At 38.5% G+C, this 22,927-nt stretch overlaps 1 protein-coding gene across 1 annotated transcript in view; it reads right to left on the reverse strand.

Annotated features, from left to right (window-relative positions):
* LOC145694068 (transmembrane protein 151B-like) overlaps positions 1-22,927 on the reverse strand; it is a 549,858-nt gene that overhangs the window by 437,635 nt on the left and 89,296 nt on the right. The window lies entirely within an intron of this gene.

Genomic DNA, 22,927 nt, shown 5'->3' on the forward strand with positions numbered 1-22,927 from the left:
ACTTGAACCGGAAGATTTCCTCATGTTAGTATCGGATTGCCACAATTCACCTTGCTGAAAGACGTGGTTTATCAGGAGGTCGGACAAGATTCTTTTGAACGTAGCCTGTAGACTGCTTCTAGTCTCAATTATTCCCATATAACAAGACTAGCCATATACATAGTTGGTTCGAAATAAGTTAAAATATCACTAATTGACCTTAAGGGGATAATCGTGATTTAAATATTCGTAAATCAGAAGAGATGTGAAAGTTAAGCGGTAAAATAAATCCGATAATTCCGGAATAAAGAGATTTATATGCAACCTAATGATAGCAATAAAACTCTTTATGTAACATTTTCAAAGCTAAAATTAACAGTTATCTTCTTGAAGAGGGTTTACGGCAACATAGAATATTACAAATCCAATTATTATAAGTAGTACCTCTGACAGCCCTGCATTTCACATCACCATCGCCCTTCATCCTGACAAGTGGGCAATTCACTTACCCACAATGACTTTTCAGGCGTTCCAGTGACATCAATATCTCAGTTTGGGTTTGGGATCATGCTTCGGTGAACCTTGACTATCACCATCAGCAGCTATTAGAGAATCAGAACTTATTTCTGTATTAGATAATGTGGGTAACTATAGCTTTTCGTCTATAGAAGTCGGAGAGTGTATGGTATTATCGCAGGAAATATTTGATACATAAAACTTAGATTGTCAGTATTTAGGAGCAACTTTTAAAATAATCAGTTACTGTAAATGTGCTACAGATTAGCCGAGAAAACCCGACAGCCATAGTCGAGTGGTCTGCGGCATTAGGCTGTGGATCCTTTTACTGTAAATGTCTTGCATTCAAATCCCGCTTCAAATGAACGTAAGCCCGATGGTAGGAACCAAAGGACTGTCGTGCCAAGAATTTAATTTGTTTTAATTATCATAAATGCCTTCTTTATTATTAAATTTTATCCAATATTTTCTTTTCAACCAGTTTGCGAAACTCAAAGCTAGCTACTTGTTTTCTTTTTAATTCATGTTCATAGTTAGCACAGCTAATCACTAAGGAAAAACAATCATTTCAATAGAATTCGCCTCGCGTCTTTCGTAGCTCTAAGTTATTTTCAGCTTTTTTTTTTTTAAGCTGAATGGCGTTTTATCACTTTCCCCTCGCTTTCCCTATTTCTTTTTCTAGTTTTACCTATGTTTCTTTGCACGGATATTGTGCCTATAAGCACGTGCTTAATGTGTTCGTTTACAAAAGCGGGCCATTTCCCTGCCACTATAGAAAGTAGAGTGCCCTGTATCAGAGAAATATTAATTGACGTATGTAAGTGAATATATCTGTGATGAAGTCATAATTTCTCAGTTTTTGCATCGCACATAGTTTCCTCATCCTCATTAATCTCTTCACCCCCGCTTCCTGAATTCCAGTTCTGGTATTCTTTCTTGAGCAAGGCCTATGTAATGGGAGACTGATGTCTCATGTAGGCTTATTAATTATATCATCAGCAATAAAGAAAGTAGGGTTTAATTTGCACTAATTTTAGAACATTACGTTAATTAAATAATAATAATAATAATACGGAGTGAGCTCAGGCTACTTGTTAGGATTCTTGCTTCGCAATTGGATTATACCGAGTTCGAATTCGGAGACCAGCCATCCTGACTGAGGATTTTCCAGGGTTGTTCCTCAGTTATACTGGGCAAATGCTAGGTTAGTACCTTGATCTAAGGCTCTGGAGACCTTCCTTCCATTCCTTTCCCAATGTTTTCATCTGTTGATTATTACAGTGTAAAGTGGCTTCTGAGGATGTATCTGGTAGCTTATAGTAAATAAACAATAACGACTTAATATATCTTCACGAAACGTGTGGGTTAATTTAACTATAGCCTTACAGTCACAATATATAGCTAAAGTTTTAATATTAATTTCCTGACTTTTAAATACTATTTTCATATTGTTTCAGCATTCAATTATCTCATGTATGTTCCACCGAGAATTGAACCTGAGATCTCACAAAGAACCTGAGATCACCGAGATTGAACAAATGCGAATATGTTAAATATTTTTGAACACTAATATACAAAACACAAAACGCTTCAATGATACGATGCATAGATATGTTTTGGTTACGTCCTACAATGTATGATTAAAGAAACCTGGAGGGTGAAGTAGAAATAACAGAAATCTCTTTTATATTTACTCCTTCAACAAACTCCTGACCTCAGAAGGGCAAGCCATAAGTTAGGTAATAAAGTCGTACAACGAACACTTTTATTAATACTAATAATACTACACAACCATATCGCTCTCCTGAAATTCTCGTATGTATGTTTAAAGATCTACTGTTGTTCCACGCCAACCAGTCTATATTTTTTGTTGTACCTTCGAAGTGAAAGATTTGTTGATGGTTGGACTCTAGTGAGTCAGAAACTACTATTAATAAAGAGTTTGTTTTGTCCAGTATTCCTGCGATTAGAAGGGTCTTATCTAAAAGATATTTCATTTGTATATGAGAGAATAAGAAAGTTTATATAAGAAAGTAAATATTGCAAAGTTAAAATAACATACAGAACAAAGGTAGCACAAACGTGTTATGGAAACATTTAAAAGCACAGCATCCTACTATATTAGTGAATCCGAAAAAAGTTTTGACGAATTTTAGATATTCAATTTTATCATCACAATTTCAGATGTAGGTTTGGATACGAATCAATATCTGAGATTCGGATCCAGATCCGAGATCCGAATTTCGGATCTAGATCCGAGTTTCGGATCCAGATCCGAGATCCGGACCCAGATCCGAGATCCGATTTCCGGATCCAGATCCGAGTTTCGGATCCAGATCCGAGATCCGAGTTCCGGATCCAGATCCGAGATCCGGACCCAGATCCGAGATCCGAGTTCCGAATCCAGATCCGAGATCCGAATTTCGGATCCAGATCCGAGATCCGGATCTGAGGTTCGGATCCGAGATCCGGATCTGAGGTTCGGATCCGAGATCCGGATCTAGGTCCGGATCCGGCAAGATCCGGATCCGGATCTCACTGGATCCGGGATATCCGGATCCGAAAATTTTTGGCCATCCCTAGTTCACACATCAGGTATCGTGTCCATGTCGAATCATTGTCGTTCCTCTCTCATGCCATGACAGTGCCATCTTTAAACGAAACCACCCCAGTCGTGGTTCGACGGCCACAATCTTTTAGACTTTCCTCGGAATACTCGAATGGTCACGAAGTTGACTAGAGGCAACAATAACGTCTTTCTCACTGATCACTCTGATACACCTATATACCCTATATACCCAATTGAAATTCAAATCATTCCCACAGTGCAACGGAAGTGACATCGGCGAAACTTTCAGCTACAGTCGTAACTAATTACATCGTCTACTACTCGCAGTAGCAAATTGTATCATTGGCTAATTCTATCAAACTCAAACGCTCTGAATGATTTGATTCGTTCTTATTTTCAGTAATTCGTGCTACCCAACTGTTTTGAGTGGCAGTGCCACAGTCTGCACTCACGTGATTTAGTTTCAACAGGAAGAGCAGCTGAAACCTCTTATACTACACCACCGCCTCCTCGATTCACTTAGAGGGAGCGGACGGATGTAGAAGGCAGTGTACTACACCCTTACTCATGGTGTTCCACAGAGCAGCCCATCTTTGGAAATAGTTTTTAAAAGCAGTAACGGCACCGCAATGGAACGATTATGTGTGAATGGTCGCTGGCATGGCACGGAAGTAGGACATACAGCACCTTTGTCCTAGGTTAGATTTAAGCATCGCATGTTTTTTCAGCACAATGTTATCCATCGGTTGACTCATCATAAGACTTTTTTATTCATTAAACGCTAACATGCCTAACAGTGGAGATTTCCGAAATATATATATATATATATATATATATATATATATATATATATATATATATATATATATATATATATATATATATATATATATATATATAACTTGCTGATGCCGCTTTCGAAGAAAATCGCCCGCACGAAGCTCACTACTCGGTTTTACGGACCTCGACTTACTGGATACCAGGATCAACGTAAAAAGACTGAAGGAGCCTATTCTTTGCTTTTAAACTATATATATATATATATATATATATATATATATATATATATATATATATATATATTGTAGTGTGCTTAGTTAAAAACACAGTACCGTATTATTCCTCTTTCTTTCGTAATGTAATTGTAGATATTAGGTACTTCAGACTTGGTGTCGAAACTTACGAATAATCGACAATATTGTCCACTACAGTTGCCCTTTTAGTCTTTTAAAACGCCTATATAATAAGTAAAATGAAAAATCAGGAGTTTCCTTACACTCTGTCAGCTCAAAACTAGCACAGCTATACCTTGAAATCTGAATATATGTAAGCTCGAGGAGGAGGAAAGAGAGTATTTCTTGTAAGTGAAGTCACATTCCATGATAACATTGTTAACTCCGCTTGTGAGGATATGTACAGACAAAAATGCATTCGAACATGTTGGGTGTTCGGATTCAAAAATAGCTTTTGCATTCTGGGCACAAAATTGAACTAATTTTTCGTTCTAAATTCAAGTTGTTCGTGTTCTAGAAAGCATTCGGATTGTGAAGGCAATATTGCATTCCTGCAGTTTTAATGTTTGCTTGAAACTGGATTCACACCTTTGTAGCAAGAAAACATTCGGCCAGCTGGCCATAAGTAATTGAATTTCTCCTATATATGGTTCCAGAAACTCAGATCTTGAAACGTGAGTCACAACAAAAGAAGTGAATTCAACTGGATAACTTAATCTATTCTGATAGCTCCTTTTGAAACCAATCTGCAGGAAATGCTGGGAAAATGCGAGTAACTGTCCATTAAACCGAATCAGCCTCCATTCATGTGCTGAAATTAAGTCTCAGTACTCCACTAAGTCACTCCAGAAAACAGACAGCATTGCGTGAACAATTTTACCTCTCTGTTGTTCCATTTCGAGACAACTTCGTTGGGACCCGAGAAGAAAAACATAGTCATTTATCAAAATGCCAAGCATAATTGTCAGTGAATTCCTAAAATGAATGTAGAATCAAGTGCTAAATTCTCACTGTTTTCTTTAGTGTTTGTTTGTACTAACAACTCCCATATAATTCTCAAAGCCACTTAAAATGTTAATAAAATTATATTGTAAAACCGTGAAGACCCAAAACACGTGAAAAAGAGCGTGTGATGAGAGCCACAATGAGATATGTAAAGAACAAATCATTATGAGATATCAAAAGGTATCAAACCAAAATATAGCACCGTGAGGTATGCTGTAGAAAACTACTACTACTTCACAATGCTATAGAGACGAAATATTTAAAAAGTGTATATTGTGAAGAAATTTAGTTTGACCAAGACTACTGTATAATGAGATAAGCAGGGATAAGATTTTTAGGGGCTGCTTTTCTACATAAGAAAAGAAAGATAACGAAAAATATGCTAAATTATGGCGAAAAAGGGGGAAAATAGGTTGTATTTTCATCAATTGTCCTATTCGCCTCGTTTCTATATCAAAGAAATACATGCTAAAATTATTGTTATCAGAGCCCAGATTTCGTTGGGACGCGAAAAATATCTCACTTTTGTAAGGTTCATTACTAATACTATAACTTAATGGATAAATTACCAATCATTGCCATGTGGTAATAACTTAGTATCAATCAGTTGAAAATTTTGAGAAAACTGTCCCAACTTCACGCTCCGAAAATATAGTAGCCTTAGCTAAAGCTTCATTCTGTGTATACAGAGACGACTGGGGTAAACTTTGTATTCACCCGTAATACCAGGTCTTTAGACTCGTAATACCACTCGTAATAGAAATTCGACAATATTCTGAAGATTAATCTTAGCCTTTATATATATATATATATATATATATATATATATATATAACGAAACAATTTAACTGAAAATTTTCCAGGCTGAAGAACTTGAAACTGCTTCGAAGTTGCACCTGCACCGTTTCTATCCAGGGAAACACAAACAACTTGATCTTGTTAAAGGTCTTGCATAAGAACCAGAACACTCAATCCCGATGACCAAGATACTTAGAATACAATTTTAGAAAGTAACAATAAAAGGAGAGTGGGAAAAATTAGATTCGGTTTGAGTTTATCGCCTATTTCCACAGAGAGTCTATATCAAGTGTGTACCTACAGATTAACTTGGAATCCGAACCACATGGGCCTCCACTGGCTTCCCACGTTAAAAGTGCGTACGCAAACCATGTAGTCACGAGAAAACACTGAAAGAGAAGAAAGAGGAATCGGAGGCAGCATAAAGGAATCAAGCGATAAAGAGCCAAAGAAGATGTTAGAAAATAATCTTTATTCCTAACTAAGAGCAACATTTGACACCTGTACTACTTTTGGAGAGCTCATTTTTGCTCTAAAAGAAAAAAGTGTGTACTTAAACGTTCTAACCCTGAAAACACGCATGACATGTATAATGTATTTCAAGTTGAAGAAACCGAGACAGAAATAAACGTCCCACTAATTTGGAGGCAAGATAATTAAAAATATATTGAAGATATGCTAGAGTCCCTCTTATACGCTAAAATTAATGAGCTTCTGTAAGTGAGAAATACAAAACCTTAAAAGATTGAAGATATCAGCAATATTTGTTATTATTAAAAGCAATAACTGAATGATGCGGTTGTCTGTTTCATTCCAAATTTAAAAAGAAAGTTCTTGTACAGATCTCGAGAAAATAAAGTAGAATATTTTATGTTCTCTGTACTATAATATGTTTCTTTGTTTTGTCGATCTACTTCACTTGACAAAAATAAATAAATAAATAAAATAAAAAATTAAATGAGGAATAATTATACCAAAAACTCGAATAGCAATAATTATACGAACAACTATGGAAATAACGAATAATTATGGAGGAAAGGAACAGAACAAGTATATTATAAAATAATAGCGCTTTGTCAACTGCAGATATATTTTTTAAATCAAGGAACCTAATAGAACTAAGAGCTAGCATCAACAGTGCTTTCCAAAGCATTGATAAGAAAATGGAAAATGGAATGAAAATATTTAGTTTAATGTATCACGTTTATAATAACAAAAAATATTATGGTTGGTCAACTGAAACTTCTTTATATCATTTTTAACAAATTAACAAACATACTTTAAAAAAAAAAAAAGTAGCAGTGTTATCTGTTCACTAAGTGAATAAATTTGGTTTGGTGAAAAACTTCTCTATTAATATCGAAACTGAAACTAATACAAGATTTCTACTATTTCTGATTTTAGTATAGAGATTGGAGTGAAGATAGATTTGGGACTCTTAATTGATTGCAGAAGATCGCTTTTCGCTATCTGTTACTATTTCTATTCTGTACCGAGCATTGTTAAAACCAGAAGTGGTTTCTTCCACTTCCGGGTTTAAATGCATAGTTAAGAGACAAGATGTTACCTATTGTTGCAATATATTGTTATAAACTTATTCCAAAAGGCCATCTCTCATTATCTTTTACCGTTTTCGCTTTATAGTGATCAACATTAAAACCGGAAATGATTAATTTCTATCAATTCCGGTGAATAGATTATCTTCGCCAAGGAACTCAACTTCTAACTTTTCATCGTGTACTTCCTGCTCAAAATTGATACTAATCCATCAAGTAGTTCGTGAGATTTTCTTGTCTCTCGGAAAACACGAACAGCCATATAGACAAAGTAAATATAAACCAAACTCCTTCATAAAATTGTAGAAAATTTCAAAACAACTTCTATTTAGCTCGGATAGAAGTGGAAAAGTCTATTGGGAAAACACTGATGTGACACATATTTTAGTATTTTTTTAAATTAACCAATCTTCGTTTTACTTTCTTGGTCCTAGATTGGTTAATACCACTTTTCTTGGTCCAGAAAAAGTTCACCTACGTATTTTTGTAAGACATATTAATTCCTTCATATTCCTTTCCAATTAGATGTGCTATAAATACAATTGGATTTAATAGAATTTATTTACCGCAAATATTTAGGGTAAAAAAAAAAGTTTAAAAATGAGAATTAAATATCTCTATAGGGTCTAATATTAATCAAATAAATTTAGCTAAAGAGAGTATTACAACTAGAAGATGCGGTTTCGTCCGATAGATGGCAACCGCTGGAGAATATATGCTGCCATCTAATGGCGCGATACATATCTTCTACCATTCAACACGTGTATACCTTTGTTTCCATAGCAGAAAATGGGATATTGTTAGTCACCCTTACACGTTCAGATGTTATCGAATAGATTCCATTAACGAATTCGGCCGAGATAGTGTCGCTCTAATTATCTATTGCGACAAACAAAATTCATTAATAAATCCCACTTTTGTTCAAAAGTTATTGTGTGTAGAGTAACATTCGTATATACATATCTATCATTATATCTATCATTATCTATAACTATCATTACAATCTTATAAATCCCACTTCCGTGATGCAAATAATAAAGATAATCCTATTTAAAAATATAAAAATTGTAAACAAAATAAATAAATACTTCTTGAATTTTAAAGAAATAAGATAACTTTTAGTTTTACGTTCCACGATTACCCCCTGTGGGCTAAAGAAGAGGACTGATTAATGAAAGATAACCCTAGGAGCAGAGACAACTTGCATTCCAGTAATGAAGTTACATGGGGGCAACCTTGCATTCAGTGTTCCATTCAAGCTTGACGCAAGCGTTTTACAAGTCAAGTCAAGTCAAGTCAATAGCCAATAAACGACCAGTGATATTATGACGCTCCGCGAAGGGTTTAAAGCACCCTTTGCAAGTACAACAAAAGGCAGATTGTATGAAAGCATGCGTTTCAAGTGCAAGCGTAGAAAACCAAAACCCAAGCACGTGACAACTAGCCGAAAGCTTTCTTGCTACTAGGGAATGAATATGAAAAGATCAGAACTGATGGAATGAGAAAACGGGATAAATCCGAGAAAACTCTGGGACACAGATGTTGTCCACCACAGACTTATATGACCTGGGATCAAACCAGAAGCCCCTCACACTAGTAGTGAGCACTCTACACTGAGCCATCTTGCCCCACTCTAAAACTCTAGTTAATATACGACGATATCAGAAGCTAATACTTGACTTGGTTTGTACCGAATTTCCATCCACAAATGTGTGCGTGCATACCATTTAATACATTTATTTGTTTGTTAAAAACAATAATAAACTGGAAAATCTATTGCCAATCCGTAAATATATGTATAACAATATAAAAAAACTGTTAAAGGGAATACTCTCAATGTTGAAAATCATGTTATGCAAGCAGTGATACAGATTTCTGTATTACTTTGAAGAGATTTACTCAATTAAGTGTATTCGTTGTTGAATCTTATCTAACAACATATATGGTGACTTTAATACAAATACGGGGGTCATGTCCCTACGAGGAGGATTGGTGCCCCGTATATCCAAGATATTCCCGTATAGAATTGCTTGTAGAGACCTAATTTATTTCTCTACTTCCATGTGTGTATATTAAGAGAAATATGCAGATAAAGCAAATAATAATATTAATAATAATAATAATTCATACTGCCTTTTTAATGTAATCCAACCCTTTGATACACTTCTTCACTTACTTTCAAACCAAACTTACTTCCAACATTAGTATCATGAATGTAACCGACACCAAATGAGTACGAATATATCTTTCTACACAGTAAGCGTGTATTGTATGTGTGTATAAATAGTGTAGAAACGTGTGAGGCGTATAACAGGGTGGAGACATGCCTGGAGGTCGTTGGTGGAGATAGTAGTGGTAGAGTTAGGTCATTTCCTCCCCGCTCTCTTCCCTTCTCTCGCGCTCTAAGATCGATATCTAACATCCCGCGTAGAAGCCACTAAGCCACCAACCACGCGAAATTTTTGCTCCTCTTATTTCATTTTGCTCTCTTTTGTCTCATTTGTGGAAGACTGGCAAAAAGGAGGTGCAAAACGCGAATTTCCTTTCACACACAGAAAACAACAACTTTATGTGTGGACGAACTGCGAAAATAACAACAATGTTGAGGACTATCCTGTGAGACTTTGGATGTATACCCACAATAATATAACAATATTTTATCTCTATTTGCTTTTAATGTTTATTTCCGACGTTAGATGTGTTTATGTTTTGTCGTTGTTTGTTATTGGTTCATTGTTTAGAGTCAAAAAAATCTATGTAATTTTAAAATGTTTGAATTACACCAAATCATTGACAAGGGTTCTGACATTCCATCAGTACACAATTACATGAACATGTAATACAATAAAACAGCTGTTAGTAAAATAGTGTTCCCCAAACTATGCATCGCGGCGTCCTATGCCTTCGATTGTTTGGATTGTTGGTTCAAGTTTATCTTTTCATTTCAACACTGAGACCATAAGAGATATATACCTAAAGATAAAATGTATTCTAATTTTATTGCTTTTCGGGAATCAAACTACAGACCTCGGATACGAAAGGCGCCCATACTTGTCAATAGACCTGCAGGAAGAACTGGTATGCCTTCAAAATATTTGCAAAGGTTTTCGAAATATTTGTACTGAAATTATATTTAACGCAGAGCCGTGCCGTGGAAAATCAGCGCCCGAGGCGAGAGTATACTACGGCGCCCCATACATAGAATATATTCCAAGCATTTTTTCCTATCTTTTTCCTTTTTTCTCCGGAATTTTTCGCCCCCTTACTTCGGCGCCTGGGGCCGTCGCCCCGCTAGCCTCCCTCCCACGGCACGGCCCTGATTTAACGTACTTGTTCTCAAGCTCAAATATAATTTTAGTGCTTGCTCTACCCACTGTTCTGATTTCTAGGACACCCGGCTTTTGTGAACATGATCACGGGTTCGCCTTCCGGTGGAAGGGCATTAAAATTTGCAGCTATTAGGGTATTACGCATTCCACCTTAACTGTAGGTTCACGTTCTATAACCCTGGACGCCGAAAACACACGCTAAATTTCAACGAATTAATAAACAACTTTTATCGATAAAAAATGTAAACATGGGGAAGTTTTTACATGGAAGAGAAAATGGGGATCGTTATTCGGTCACTTCAAGCTTCTCCGCTAGTAATACTGAAAAAGCTACCAGTGTAACTTTACAATTTCAGTATTTGGTTCTGTATTCAAATTCCGCTTATACAATTTACTTCCTGAATGATGAATAGTGCCTCCAAATATCTATAAATCCTCACCAACTTCCTTTCAGAAATTTCCTGCCCATTCCCGGTTGTTACTGTTAATAGGTGATTTTTGAGTATACAGTATCACGTCGGATATACATGGAATTTCCACTTTTAAGTAAGAAAAAATGTCATATTTGGCTTATTAAAGCTAGATCAAAAAATAAAAATACATTAATTGTATGTGCAATCACTTAACTTACTACATCTATTGTCTACTGCAAGAATCTGTGCTAAAAATAAAAATTCGTATTTTTTAAACTTTAATATCTACATTAAAGAGCACTACAGAAGTGTTTTCCGATTGCGGGGAGCATCCCTCATTCATTTTATCAGATTTATTCCATGTATTTTTCACTAATTATTGTTGTAAGTAGCAAATAATGTTTTATTTTTTCCTTTTAAAAATTTTAACTTGCATCCAAACTTGAACTTCGAAGGATCATATTTGGGGGACCAAATTTCTGAGCTCCCTAATATTTATAAAGGTAACCAAGAAAGTCCTGTCGTTTTTTGTGGTGTTCTGTATTCAATTGGCCCTCACACCATAAGTTGAATGCGAATGGAGGTAAGGCGAAATTTAGTTGTTGGTGTGGGTATATCCAACATACTATCTGGTTGTGGCAGTTCAGTTACACCGTAAACTTTTGTAAGGAGTGAGTGAACATGGGACCTCCACAGACCGTCATAAGGGCGTGTATGCTGTACGAGTTCAAATTGGAGTCAAACGCCACTGCAATGGCCCGGAAGATATGCCAGGCCTTTGGTGAGGGTGTCGTGACTATGCGGACAGTGCAGCGGTGGTTTAACAAGTTTAAAGACAGTGACGAAACACTCGAAGACGCTTCACGTGCCGGAAGACCAACACATGTACAAAATGAAGATCTTCAGGCAGCAATTGAGGCGAACAGTGGCCAGACATGTGAGGAACAGGGACTACAATTCAGTGTGAGCGGAGAAACCATACGGCAGCACCTCCATAAACTTGGGAAGCAGTACAAGTTGGGTCAATGAGTGCCACATGGTTTGACTCCAGGCCAGAACGCAACGCGAGCAGACACCTCTTTTTTTTCTGTCTCGTCTGAGGAAGGAGCCATTTCTGGACAGGACGTTGACATGTGATGAGGTACGAAGTTTCACGGGGCCGTCATTATTGGTTATCATCCCATGAACCTGTTCCAAAACAGCCAAAACCAGCACTGCACAAGAATAAGGTTCTATTGTGTGTTTGGTGGATTGCTCGCGGCATTTTGCTACCAGCTGGTCAGAGCATCAATTCAACTGTGTATTGTCAACAGTTGAGCTGTGTTCAAGAAAAACTCAAAACTCTGAAGCCAGTCTTTCTGAATCGCAAAAGGGCCCTCCTGTTACAGGACAACGCTAAGCCCCACGTGGCTAGGATGACCCGCGACATCATTCTACACCTTGGATGGGAAATACTATTGCATCCGCCATACTCCCCGGACATTGCGCCGTCCTATTATCACCTGTTCCATTCCTTGAACAATCACCTTAGAGGACGCCAGTTTAAATCACTAGTAAAGGTGCAAAACGCACTTGATACCTTCTCTTTACGGCCCACAAAGTTCTACCGCGATGGAATCCATAGCATTCCAGAATATCGGCAGTAATTCCTCGATACTGATGGGGACTATTTTTGACCTTCCAGCAAGGGAGCCGATTTCTTTGCAAAGTTGGGGGGGTGGCATTCAGATGCAGAAAGCATATATGAGAATTTTTAGACAAATTGCATTCAAATTATACCAAATATTATAATTTTACAAATATAATGAGGGGACCCACATGAGCTTTTCGGGGCCGGGCCCGCTCGGCTCCCCAGGATCGGCGCCCTTGCCTTCCAGGTACGTCATAGGTGGCATATCGATATTCGAAGGCGGTGGGTAAAAAAGGACAGAACTGTTTTGGTTACCTTTATAAAATGCCTACTGAACAAGTTTACATCTACCTCCACGCATGTTACGAATGGTTCATTGTTTTATATGTAAAGATTACCTCTATTCGGGAAGCTAAAACCTGTCAAAGACTAAGCGATAAGTTCTTCTCAACATTTAAATCTTTAGAATTATTATTAAATAAAGTGTGTCTCTGTTATTACCATTTTGAATTGAAAGAATTCACCTTAGGCCAAATTTTGTACACAGATGGATACTCATCAGATCTAATCGTGTACGAAGCCGTTTTATTTTTCGATTTTAGGCTCGGAGGTCGTTTATAGAGGAGTCAAAGTGAATACAAAAATGTATATTCACGTTTCCTACGACTTCTATAGCTAGTATATATATTCTAAAATATTCTGGCATACAAGTCAAACTTTTCCACATGATGTACACGTGACACTTTTACTTTTTTCTACATAAATATCAAATTTGCGTATCTACTCAGCGAGTATTTATTGATATAATCCTTCAGTTGATAATCACATAATGGTAAACGATATCCTCATGGGCATGTACTTAATGCATCAGCGTGTAACAACGTCTCAAAGATATTAGCTATCTCCAACTTATACAGTCCTGCCACTAAAAATCAATGTCTCAAAGACGTCGGTGTTTCCTCGGAATATATGAAATCATAAAACTAAGTCCAAGTTTTGATATCGTCCTTTATTTTCTCCACAAATTCACAGATCAAGTTTGAAGTTGAAACAACAGTTAATGGACGGATGGGAACTAAAAGGTAAGAATTTGTTCCACGATTAATTTCAATTCAATGTTGCAATCAGTGGCGTATTTAAGGGGAGGGCTTCCGGGCTTAACCCCCCCCCCCGAAATCTTACTTACTATAGTAAAGTATATGAAATATCTTGCAGAATTTTCATATTTTCAGGCAAAGCCCCATTCCCCGAAAGTTAGCAAAGCCCCCCGAAACAAAATTGTAAATACGTCACTGGCTGCTATTAACACAACTAAATATAATAGGTATTTTATACTTGAAATTTGGTCGTAACAACGTATAAAATAATGGACATTTAATATACATACTTATATATTTTTTGTAAGAACATTTATGCACTCACAAAACATTTAATGATCTTCAAAAGTATTCTCGTGATTTAGATTAATCATGTACATCTCAATTATCAAGGTATGGATTGATTGATTGATTGAAAGGGTTTATATGGGCGAGTCGACATCGAGGTCTTTTGCACCCTTCTCTGACAGTAAAATGAAGTACCCAACAACAAAAAAGCATAGTATCACAGACAGAATGAAGTAAAAGCAAAGTCTGGAGTAAGTAAAAGGTGTTCGGTCATTTATGAATTAAAATGTCATAGCATTCAAGAAATGTGCAAACTCGATACACAAACACAAGGACAGGTTAGTACACAACAGCATGTTAATCTTCTCTGCCGGGGCAGCTCGGCAATAGGTGCACACACGTGGGGCAGCCCATAATTAGTAATGAATATGACAGTGCAGTAAAGAAGATAAAAGCAAGGAAATGCTATGACAAGCATAAAACCACCATGAAAAACACAAACGGTAGATAAAAGCAGAAATAAATTAATTAAAAGAAATGGGAGAAATGCACTCACAGATCACGCAAGACGTGCAAAAGCTGCAAGTAGGTGAAAACTTTCTGGATCATCTGGACATCGTCTCCAAGCAAGGTAGACAGATCAGCTGGTAAGCCAAGGCGGGCTCGCTCAGGAGCAAGAGGAACACATTCCACAAGAAGGTGGCGGATGGTCAGGAATGCACCACACTGGGTGCAGGAAGGCGGGTTCTGACGACGTAACAGGTAGCCATGGGTCAGATGGCTGTGCCCAATACGTAATCGTGCCAATCGTCGTTCTTCCAGTCTTGAAGGACGAGAACTCGTGGCCCAAACACCAAGTCGCGGCTTGACAGCATGCAATTTATTCTGGAGGTGCTCATCCCAGTTTGTCTGCCAGCGCTGAAGGAGAAGACGGTTGATTACAGGGCGAATATCAGAGCTGGGAAGCGGTGACGGATACTCAGGTCCTGTAAGGGCAGCTTCTTTGGCAACACGGTCCGCACGCTCGTTCCCTGGAATACCAGCATGGCCAGGCACCCAACAAAATTGGACATCGCAACCTGCAAGTCGTAAGGAATGGCAAGAGAGTAGAATTTGCTGAACTATAGGGTGCACAGTTGACACATCCGTGAGACTATGTAAAGCGCTGCTGGAGTCAGAGCACAGGAGAACATGTCGGAGATGGCGTCGACGAATATAATGCAGAGTCTCCAGGATAGCAACCAATTCAGCAGTGAACACAGTGGAAGTAGGATGGAGCTTCAAGCCAGCGCTATGATCATCCGTGACGAAGGCACAGCCAACAGAATCTTCATGCTTCGAATCATCCGTGTAGAAGACAGCGTAGGTACGGTACGCGTCCAGAAAAGAGAAGAACTCCTGACAAAATTGTTGATTGCTGGTAACAGACTTCTTAAATTGCGTTAGATGAAAGCTAACAACTGGTGAAAGAACTGTCCATGGAGGAATGGGCAGGAGGCCCAATGGATAGATGGAAGGGACATCGAGTCCAAGAGAAGCCCCAAGGTCTATAGCACGAATGCCAAAAGGCCGGGTAGCAGTAGGTCGTGCTTGATATCTGTCATAGCGAGCACCAGCCTCAAGGGCAAAGGCCGAAGGATGGTCAGGTACGGCACGGATATGGATGTAATAGCGCAGGAGCAGGCAGTCCCGACGGTGGGAAAGAGATGGTTTATGAGACTCGACATAGAGACTAGGAATAGGGCTAGTTCGGAAAGCTCCAAGCGCCAAACGAAGGCCAAGATGATGTACAGAATCCAGATGACGTAGGATGGAAGGTCGAGCAGAACCATATGCAACACAGCCATAATCCAATTGGGAGCGGATGAGGCTACGATATAGACGCAACATCACCACACGGTCAGCACCCCACGAAAGATGGGACACCAGACGTAGTAAGTTCATGGAGCGGAGACAGCTGTACTTCAGGTCTCGAACGTGAACCGCCCAGGTAAGTCGTCGGTCAAACTCCAAGCCCAGAAAACGAACATGATCCACATAGGACAATCGAGAACAGCCAAGGAACAGCTCAGGATCATAGGCACAGTGACGAAGGCGACAAAAATGTACGCAGTGTGTTTTGGTGAGAGAAAAGCTGAAACCAGTAGTGGTAGACCATTGGTGAAGGCGGTTAAGCGCTAACTGCAACTGGCGAGTAACCGTACGGAGATCACGTGAGCGACAGTAGATAGTAAAGTCATCCTCATAAAGCAGCCCATGAACAGAAGGGGAGAGCTGCGACATCACACTGTTCACTGCAATAGCAAACAATGTGACACTCAACACACTACCCTGTGGAACGCCATTCTCTTGTGGAAACGAAGCAGAGAGAGTAGCTCCAAGCTTGACTCGAAAAGAACGTTGTTGGAGAAAATTCTGGATGAAGAGAGCCAAGTGGCCACGTAAGCCCCAGAGATGGAGTTGCCTCAAAATGCCATATCGCCAAGCGGTGTCATAGGCCTTTTCAAGGTCAAAGAAGATGGCTATCAGATGTTCTTGATGACGAAATGCATCCTGAATAGCACTTTCAAGATGCGCCAAATGATCAGTAGTGGAACGGAAGCGCCGAAAGCCACACTGAAGATTGGAAATGAGGCCATGGTGTTCAAGAAACCAGACTAAGCGGGTATTGATTAGGGATGGCCGGATCCGGATCTCGGATTTCGGATCTGGGTCCGGATCTCGGATCTGGATCCGGATCTCGGATTTCGGATTTGGATTCGGATCTCGGATTTCGGATCTGGATCCGGATCTCGGATTTCGGATCTGGATCCGGATCTCGGATTTCGGATCTGGATCCGGATCTCGGATCTGGGTCTGGATCTCGGATTTCGGATCTGGGTCCGGATCTCGGATCTGGATCCGGATCTCGGATTTCGGATCTGGATCTCGGATTTCGGATCTGGATCCGGATCTCGGATTTCGGATCTGGATCCGGATCTCGGATTTCGGATCTGGATCCGGATCTCGAATCTTGATTCTTATCCAAATCCACATCCCATCCAAATTATGATAAACATGAATATCTAAAATTCGCCGAAAGTAATTTCACGAAGTCCTGACAGTGAAGAAGAGAACAGAAAATTAAGACGAATATTGACAAGTCTATTTGTTTCCTTCATTCTACTCTAAAGATCAAATGTTTGGCTTACTTAAGAAAAAAAATGATCCGGATGAGAGCTCAAATGTCGAATCTAGTTCCACTCGGTTGCAGGACCGAGATGAATATTTAAAATTCCTCAATGCACCTATTTCATTGACAGTTAAGAAAACATAAACAGTTAAGACAAGTATTGACTACTTTTTACGTAAATTTATCTTGCTCAGTCTGCTCAAAATATCAAATGTATACCCTACAATTAGCTTTAATAATTATTTAGTAAATCACAATATGAGCACCGAGAATAAACTATGAATTTTGGTGCCTCTTATCTAGATTTGAAATTTCGGATTCATACATAGAATCAGGCTGAAATATAAATATTTGAGATCTGGAAACCGAAACATATGCTAGTACCAAGATCGTAGCCGTTTGTACAGTGGTGTATTTACGATTTTGTTTCGGGGGGAGGCTTTGCTAACTTTCGGGGGGAGGCTTTGCCTGAAAATGTGAAAATTCTGCAAGATATTTCATATAGTTTACTATAGTAAGTAAGATTTCGGGGGGGGGCTTAAGCCCGGAAGCCTCTCCCCTAAATACGCCATTGCGTTTGTACCTAGGTATTGCGAGCGGAAGGCACTTGTACTAATTCCGCATGTAGTTTGAGGAACATGAGAAATTAAAAACAGATAAATATTCTTTTTCAGGAGTAAGTCGCGCTTTAACATGACTTTTCATGAGTGTTGTGTTCAAATATGAAAACTGTAATGACAACTTGTTTGAAATAAAAACCTTTTCATTTTTAACAATAAAGTTAGGTACTTTCACATTGGAGAAAAATTAGCAAGGCACATACCACTGATTAGGGTGCTGATTCTTATGGAAGCTTTCATTTGAACCGGAAGATTTCCTCATGTTAGTATCGGATTGCCACAATTCACCTTGCTGAAAGACGTGGTTTATCAGGAGGTCGGACAAGATTCTTTTGAACGTAGCCTGTAGACTGCTTCTAGTCTCAATTATTCCCATATAACAAGACTAGCCATATACATAGTTGGTTCGAAATAAGTTAAAATATCACTAATTGACCTTAAGGGGATAATCGTGATTTAAATATTCGTAAATCAGAAGAGATGTGAAAGTTAAGCGGTAAAATAAATCCGATAATTCCGGAATAAAGAGATTTATATGCAACCTAATGATAGCAATAAAACTCTTTATGTAACATTTTCAAAGCTAAAATTAACAGTTATCTTCTTGAAGAGGGTTTACGGCAACATAGAATATTACAAATCCAATTATTATAAGTAGTACCTCTGACAGCCCTGCATTTCACATCACCATCGCCCTTCATCCTGACAAGTGGGCAATTCACTTACCCACAATGACTTTTCAGGCGTTCCAGTGACATCAATATCTCAGTTTGGGTTTGGGATCATGCTTCGGTGAACCTTGACTATCACCATCAGCAGCTATTAGAGAATCAGAACTTATTTCTGTATTAGATAATGTGGGTAACTATAGCTTTTCGTCTATAGAAGTCGGAGAGTGTATGGTATTATCGCAGGAAATATTTGATACATAAAACTTAGATTGTCAGTATTTAGGAGCAACTTTTAAAATAATCAGTTACTGTAAATGTGCTACAGATTAGCCGAGAAAACCCGACAGCCATAGTCGAGTGGTCTGCGGCATTAGGCTGTGGATCCTTTTACTGTAAATGTCTTGCATTCAAATCCCGCTTCAAATGAACGTAAGCCCGATGGTAGGAACCAAAGGACTGTGGTGCCAAGAATTTAATTTGTTTTAATTATCATAAATGCCTTCTTTATTATTAAATTTTATCCAATATTTTCTTTTCAACCAGTTTGCGAAACTCAGAGCTAGCTACTTGTTTTCTTTTTAATTCATATTCATAGTTAGCACAGCTAATCACTAAGAAAAAACAATCATTTCAATAAAATTCGCCTCGCGTCTTTCGTAGCTCTAAGTTATTTTCAGCTTTTTTTTTTTAAAAAAAAAAGAAAAGCTGAATGGCGTTTTATCACTTTCCCCTCGCTTTCCCTATTTTTTTTCTAGTTTTACCTATGTTTCTTTGCACGGATATTGTGCCTATATGCACGTGCTTAATGTGTTCGTTTACAAAAGCGGGCCATTTCCCTGCCACTATAGAAAGTAGAGTGCCCTGTATCAGAGAAATATTAATTGACGTATGTAAGTGAATATATCTGTGATGAAGTCATAATTTCTCAGTTTTTGCATCGCACATAGTTTCCTCATCCTCATTAATCTCTTCACCCCCGCTTCCTGAATTCCAGTTCTGGTATTCTTTCTTGAGCAAGGCCTATGTAATGGGAGACTAATGTCTCATGTAGGCTTATTAACTATATCATCAGCAATAAAGAAAGTAGGGTTTAATTTGCACTAATTTTAGAACATTACGTTAATTAAATAATAATAATAATAATAATACAGAGTGAGCTCAGGCTACTTGTTAGGATTCTTGCTTCGCAATTGGATTATACCGAGTTCGAATTCGGAGACCAGCTATCCTGACTGAGGATTTTCCAGGGTTGTTCCTCAGTTATACTGGGCAAATGCTAGATTAGTACCTTGATCTAAGGCTCTGGAGACCTTCCTTCCATTCCTTTCCCAATGTTTTCATCTGTTGATTATTACAGTGTAAAGTGGCCTCTGAGGATGTATCTGGTAGCTTATAGTAAATAAACAATAACGACTTAATATATCTTCACGAAACGTGTGGGTTAATTTAACTATAGCCTTACAGTCACAATAGATAGCTAAAGTTTTAATATTAATTTCCTGACTTTTAAATACTATTTTCATATTGTTTCAGCTTTCAATTATCTCATGTATGTTCCACCGAGAATTGAACCTGAGATCACATGAACAAATGCGAATATGTTAAATATTTTTGAACACTAATATACAAAACACAAAACGCTTCAATGATACGATGCATGGATATGTTTTGGTTACGTCCTCCAATGTATGATTAAAGAAACCTGGAGGGTGAAGTAGAAATAACAGAAATCTCTTTTATATTTACTCCTTCAACAAACTCCTGACCTCAGAAGGGCAAGCCATAAGTTAGGTAATAAAGTCGTACAACGAACACTTTTATTAATACTAATAATACTACACAACCATATCGCTCTCCTGAAATTCTCGTGTGTATGTTTAAAGATCTACTGTTGTTCCACGCCAACCAGTCTATATTTTTTGTTGTACCTTCGAAGTGAAAGATTTGTTGATGGTTGGACTCTAGTGAGTCAGAAACTACTATTAATAAAGAGTTTGTTTTGTCCAGTATTCCTGCGATTAGAAGGGTCTTATCTAAAAGATATTTCATTTGTATATGAGAAAATAAGAAAGTTTATATAAGAAAGTAAATATTGCAAGGTTAAAATAACATAAAGAACAAAGGTAGCACAAACGTGTTATGGAAACATTTAAAAGCACAGCATCCTACTATATTACTGAATCCAAAAAAAAGTTTTGACGAATTTTAGATATTCAATTTTATCATCACAATTTCAGATGTAGGTTTGGATACGAATCAATATCTGAGATTCGGATCCAGATCCGAGATCCGAATTTCGGGTCTAGATCCGAGATCCGAATTTCGGATCCAGATCCGAGATCCGAATTTCGGATCCAGATCCGAGATCCGGACCCAGATCCGAGATCCGGATCTGAGTTTCGGATCCGAGATCCGGATCTGAGTTTCGGATCCGAGATCCGGATCTAGGTCCGGATCCGGCAAGATCCGGATCCGGATCCGAAAATTTTTGGCCATCCCTAGTATTGATCATCTTCTCCAAAAGTTTACACAGACAGCTAGTCAAGGCGATCGGGCGGTAGCTTCCACTCGATGTGGCAGGTTTAGCAGGCTTCAAAATAGGAATAATGTATGCTTCACGCCAGGCATCGGGGAAGGAGTCTTCAAGCCAGATGCGATTGTACAGGTCAAGAAGATGTTGCTTGCCATCGTCAGGTAGGTGCCGGAGCATAGCATAACAGATGCCATCAGGACCAGGTGCCCTGTCCTTCGTAGAATCCAAAACAGCAGCAAGTTCAGCAGTAGTAAAAGGCAGATTATAAGCTTCAGCGGTTGCAGAGCGGAACTGAAGTGGCGTACGTTCGGTGCGTTGTTTATAAGTGAGTAATCCAGCGGAGTAGTGAGTAGAACTGGAGACATCCGCAAAATGACGACCGAATGCAGCAGCAATTCTGTCCTGATCAGTGACCATTACACCACCGATAATAAGGGATGGATCCACATTGGAGGAAACATGTCCCTGTAGACGACGAATTTGCGACCAGACCGCTGTCATGGAGCTGCCCGCAGTAAGAGAAGAAACATAAGTGCGCCAGCTATGACGCTTAGCTTGCTTAATCAGATAGCGGGCTCGAGCACGAAGAAGACGAAATTGAGCCAAATTATCAGCTGTAGGAGCACGATGAAAAGTACGGAGTGCTCGACGTCGGGCCAGAATAGCGTCACGAATCTCCTCAGACCACCAAGGAACGGTGCGTTTACACCGGGAACCAGCATAGATAGGAATAGAGTCGTGTGCAGCTGCCAGGATACGCTGCTGAAAGGCCTCACAATGACCATCAACAGTAAAACGAGGTTCTAAAGTGAAATGAAAAATGCCGGAAGAATGATCCCAGTCTGCTCGACGTAGATTGTAGGCAGTGAACGGAGCAGAATGGATGATCGGAAGACCATGCACAAGAATAGGAAAGTGGTCACTGCCACAGAGGTCATCATGCACGCGCCAAGTAAGATGGGCACCAAGTTGAGGACTGCAAATGGAGAGGTCCAAATGAGAGTAGGTACCAGTAGCAGTAGTAAAATGTGTGGGACTTCCATCATTGAGGAGCAATGAGTTAGTGTTGTCAAGTAAAGTGGAAATCTCTTGACCTCGCGATCAAGTTATGGAGGAGAACACGAAAGTTTCGGCTGAAATCTAAGAACAATTGTAAATACTATATTTCAGCTTAGTGATTGGCGAGTGCTATTGAAATTGTTAGTGTGATACAGCTAACTTTTGACCTAGTCCAGTGCTTTTGATCCCTAATGGTGACACTCTATTCATTTACAGGGTTTTCTCCACTATCAAATGCACCAAGAAAAGGAAAAAACGTTCTTCATCGCTTAGTGTTCTTATACAAATAACAGAGACATCTGTGTAGTGGTATCATTGAATGTTACTCACATAAAATTGTAGGAATAAATTAAATCACGCAGTCAATACGATAAACGAAAAAGCGACGTGTACTGCTTCATGACAAGTTCTTTATCCATTTAAATATCTGAATTTACATCGAAAAATAAAAGTCTCGTGACACTCTTGATGCTAGTATGGAATATCCTAGAGTATCATGGCATCTGAGTTGGAAGGATTTGTACTAGACTAACCAAGGGGCGGTGCACAGTGGAGTATTTGACCTTAAAACCCGAACAAAAGAAGAAAAAATAAAATTTGAAAAATTTCTGAAATATTTTTTTGTTTGTTTTCTTCTTCGATAACTGGCGAATCTTGTAAACGTAAATTCCGTTATTAA

This window comes from Thermobia domestica, chromosome 9 (assembly GCF_964235325.1).
Source record: "Thermobia domestica chromosome 9, izTheDome1.hap1.1, whole genome shotgun sequence".
NCBI classification, from domain to species: Eukaryota; Metazoa; Arthropoda; class Insecta; order Zygentoma; family Lepismatidae; genus Thermobia; species Thermobia domestica.